Genomic DNA, 4,893 nt, shown 5'->3' on the forward strand with positions numbered 1-4,893 from the left:
AGTCATAGAAACACAAAGTAGAAGGTGATTTCCTGAGGCTGACAAGAGGGGAGAATGGCAGTTGATGTTTAATGGGTGCGGAATGTCAGTTTTGGGTGTTAAAAAATTTCTGGAGAAACGGGTGTTGGTGATGGTTGCACTACAAAGTAAATGTCCTTAATGCACCCTGAACAGAACACTTAAAATAGCTAAAATGTAAAATTTTATGTTAGGTAATTTTACTTTTATTTCATAAACATTGGAACATTGTTTTTATTTTTCTCATTTTGTTGTGCCTATTATCATTTGAAAGCCACTTTGTTAAAACCTCTGTCTTTGGCTTAAAGACAGAAAGCAAGGCTTGTGCATTCAGTCAGGTGGCCATGTCCACTTCCTAAGGAGCTGTTCTCCCCCACCCCCACCGCCACCCCATTAGGTTGCCTTCTAAGCTGCCTCCAGAGACTTCAACAACCCAACTCAGGCTGGGTGACAGAGACACACTTCCAGGTCAGACATACCATTAGCCATGTGCCTGGAGAGATCAAAGGAATCCCTCCAATGTGTAGAAGTGATCCCAGCCAGAAGTCAACTTTGATTTAAAAGTGCTTGCTATTTTTTATGACCAGAGATGTCCACAGTATGATGCACCCAAAAATTTTTCCAGGAAGTCAGATTGGCCCTAAGATTTTTCTGAGTGAGCAGTAGCAGTGAGTGGTACCTGCTTTTCCTTCCCCCAAGGCAATGGAACAAAGTAGAAAAGTACTGCACAGAGGTTAAATACAAAGCAATTCAGTACTCACAGAAGTTCTTTACAGGTGAGTTCTCTGGACAGAGTTGAAAGTTTCACAGCTGGTGAAATCATATGATTACACAAAATATTTTCTGTAGTAATTGCTTCTCATTAACATACCTGTGTTCTACCTACCTATCTATGCAGGACTTTCAAAAAGTCCATGGAAAATGCATATTGAGAAAAAACTACGCATGAATTTATAAATTTTTTTGCACCAAATTAAGCTTATTTTTTAAGTCCTTTTTTCCTTGAACTTTTTGAAATACCTCATATAACTGTACACACACATATTAAATGGAGGTATGTGATGAGTACTTACTAAGCTTACTATACAGGATATATATCTAGAATTTGTAATTATGGAATTTTTGTACTACAGTAAGACTATGTGGGTGATAACAGAGCACTAAAATAGCTAGCATTGCATTGATGTTTCTCACTCTCTACATTTGTTTAATTCCTTTGCCAGAGACACATACTTAACTCGTCTTGGTAGATTTTTGTAATGTGCCTTTCAAATGGCAAAACTCTATTCAAGTACTCTAATTTTATCAAGTAGCAAAAACACCCAAGCTGTTGGCCACAATTTACATGTTTGTTCCTGCGTTCCATACCCAGGTATTGCAGGGCAGAAGAATAATAACGATTTTCCAAAATGGTTTTGGATTCATAATTCTGGCAGCAGGTTAATTCACTTAGCCACTTCCATTAGAGCGATAATCACTGGTATATAATCTTAGGAATCATCATGTGTAGCAGTAATCAATTCCAGATGAAATAACTCTTTCAGTTTAATAAATGTTTATTAAGTGCCTACTACGTGTAATGCTCTACAAGTTCCTACCTTTGCCCAGCACTACAGAATTTTACAAGTCATGTTCATTATGTCATTTGATTCTGACAGAAGCTGATGGGGAAAATAAGCAAGTTAACAGTCTGACACATGGGGATATGAAGTGCTTGTTCAAGATCAAGAAGACAGGAAGTGATGTGGTCACAGATAAACCCAGGCTCTCTCAAGGCCACTCTGTTCTCTGTGCTCCTCTGCTTTCTCTCTCCTCTTTGTTGATGACTATCTTAAATTAACCCTCAGAATATCATCTGGGCTAAAATATTTTCTCTATATTTTTCTTATTTCTTATTTTTTTAAACAATCTCATTAAGCAACATGCCATGTGATCTAGAAAGTCTTGCCAATATAAGCACAGCCAACATGTTACCAGTATTTGCCATTTAATTCTTCCATTTTCCATGTCATTAATGTGAGTTTTGCATACTTCTTTCTTCTAGGTGCTTACCTTTGCACTGGGGTAGGCAATGTGACAGGCACAGATGTCTAAGGGTCCAGACATCTGAGCTGCTACTTCAGTCCCATCAATACCCAGAAATGAAATGTAAGATAAGGTGTTATCCTGCTATAGGCTGTAGTTTTCTACCAAACAGGAATTGTCATGCCTCTCTGACATCCCCAGAGGATTGAGATTAACAAAAATATGTGAAAGATCAGCAAATAATTAAGTTCTGGAATAATATAAATATTACTAAGTCGATCCTTTTAGAATCCTTACTGACACTAAATGTGCATATAGAAGGTGGGGAAGAGATAAATTTTCCAATAATGGTCATGGGTCAAACAGATTAGTATTATATATCTAGATGTCGGTGAGTGTACACATTACACTTTTGTGTGGTTGTGTGATGGAAGGCATAGATGGGAATGAAAAAAGACATTGGATATTGTCTTTCACTGCAGGGAACCTAATGCCTTTCTAACAGACATCTAGACTCAATTCACTAATAATTCCTCCCATTATATGTCCTGGGCACCAGAATCAGACAGGATTTCTCCATTCCTAGAAATATGTAGATTGATAGTTGAACATGGACCTCAGTGAAGATAAAAACCAACATCACCTATTACTACCCTTCTGTCAGAATGGCTAAAATCTGGAACACAACAACACCAAACGCCAGCAAGCATATGAACCACTCATTCACTGTTGGTCAGCACGCAATTGGACAGCCATTTTGGAAGACTGACAGTTTCTTACAAAACTAAACACACCCTTACCATCTCATCCTTGGTCTTTACCCAAAGGAGTTGAAACTTATATTCAGGCTCTCTGCTCCTTCCTCTTTGATAGAGAGCCACATCTTTTCATACAGTGCTAGCACAACCCCAGGACACGATGGTGAAGGTCAGAGGAAGTGGATTTGGCCACACTGGGGGCCCAGTCAACAGGGCTGCTTTTAACTCTGGCAAATTGGATGTCATCACTATCAATGATCACTTTTTGACCTCAACTACATGGTCTGCATGCTCTGGTATGATTCTACTCAAAGCAAGTTCAGTGGCATACTCAAGGCTGAGAACAAGAAGAAGGTAACCAGTGGGAAATACATCTCCATCTTCCAGGAGCAAGATCCCACCAACATCAATTTGAGTGATGCTGGTACTGAATATGTTGTGGCATCCACAAGTGTCTTCACCACTATGGAGAAGACTGTAGCTCACTTTTGAAGGGTAGAACCAAGAAGGTCATCATCTCTTCCTTCTCTGTTGATGCCTCAATATTTGTGATGGGCATGAACCATAAGAAGGGCAATGAGTCTCTCAAAATCATTAGCAATGCCTTTTGCACCACCAATCACTTTGTCTCTCTGACCAAGGTCATCCATAACAACTTTGGCATCATGGAGGAACTCATGACTCTTTGTCCGTACCATCATTTCCAAATAGAAGACAAGGGGCAGCCCCTCCAGGAAATGGTGATGTGACAGCCATTGGACTGCTCAGACCATTATCCCTGGATCTACTGTTACTTCCAAGGCTGTGGACAAGGTCATTCCTGAGCTTAACAAGAAATTGAAACACATGGCCTTTTGAGAACCCAACCACATTGTGACAGTCATAGATGTGACCTGCTGTCTGTCTGATGAAATCTGCCAAATATGATGACATCAAGAAGGTGGTAAGGCAGGTTTCAGAGGGTCCCCACAAGGGCAGCCTCAGCTACACTGAGGACCAGGCTGTCTCCTGTGATTTTCACTATGGAACCCACTCCTTCACCTTCAAAGCTGGGGCCGGCATTGACCTCAACGAGTACTTTGTCATGCTCATTTTCTGACATGATAACAAATTTAGCTATGGTAACAATCTAAGGAATAAGAAACCCTGGACCACCAGCCCCAGTAAGAGGACCACAGGAAAGAGAGGGAAGTCTATGCCCTACTCATTCCCCAACACACTGAGAATCTCCCCTCCTCACAGTTTGCATCCTAGACTAGACCCCCTGGAGAAGGAGAAGGTCTTAGGAAGCCATGCCTGATTATGTACCATCAATAAAGTCCACTATACCCAGACAAAAGAAGAGAAAAGAAAACTTATGTCCACGCAAAAACCTGCACTTGGATGCTTGCAGCAGCTTTATTTATAATTGTCCTTGGGTAGGCAAAAGATAAATAAACTGTGGTACAACCAGACAATATATCCAATATTGGAAAATTCACTTTCCAAGCTATGAAAAGACATGTAGGGACACAGCTAGTTTGAATTAATCTGTCTTTATGCTTGGGAAAATGCTATATAGAAGATGATGTATACTATACACTGATACTTTTGCCCCTCTGGTTAACTAACTGTGCTACATATTGGCTGCTTGAGCACTGATCAGTTTTCTTCATTATTTACTCTAGAAATAATTGACTTTTTTCATTTCAGTTTATGGTTCTTTTATAAAATTAATTAATTTATTTTTTAAATAATACAAATTTTATATGTACAACTTTAGGAATATAGTGATTCTTCCCACTATACCTACCATCCCATCCACACTCCCACCCCACCTCCTCCCTCTCCCCTTCCCAGTACCATTATCTATTAAGATTCATTTTCAATTAACTTTGCATACAGAAGATTAACTCTATACTAAGTAAAATTTCAATAATTTTCACACACACACCCAAATGTTTGAGAACAAGGACCAGAGTTGACTATCATAATACAATTCATTGAGGACAGAGGTCCTGCATGGGGAGTTAGTGCACAGTGACTCCTATTGTTAATTTAACAATTAACACTCTTATGTATGACATCAGTGACCACCTGAGGCTCTTGGGAT

The 4,893-nt window shown here is 39.5% G+C and overlaps 1 pseudogene; it reads left to right on the top strand.

Moving 5' to 3' along the window:
• The first annotated feature begins 2,840 nt into the window (after window positions 1–2,840).
• On the top strand, window positions 2,841–3,900 carry LOC100346352 (glyceraldehyde-3-phosphate dehydrogenase pseudogene; annotated as a pseudogene).
• The last annotated feature ends 993 nt before the right edge of the window (window positions 3,901–4,893 follow it).

Source organism: Oryctolagus cuniculus, chromosome 2 (assembly GCF_051225735.1).
Source record: "Oryctolagus cuniculus isolate XC-2025 breed Fujian yellow rabbit chromosome 2, ASM5122573v1, whole genome shotgun sequence".
Taxonomy (NCBI): domain Eukaryota; kingdom Metazoa; phylum Chordata; class Mammalia; order Lagomorpha; family Leporidae; genus Oryctolagus; species Oryctolagus cuniculus.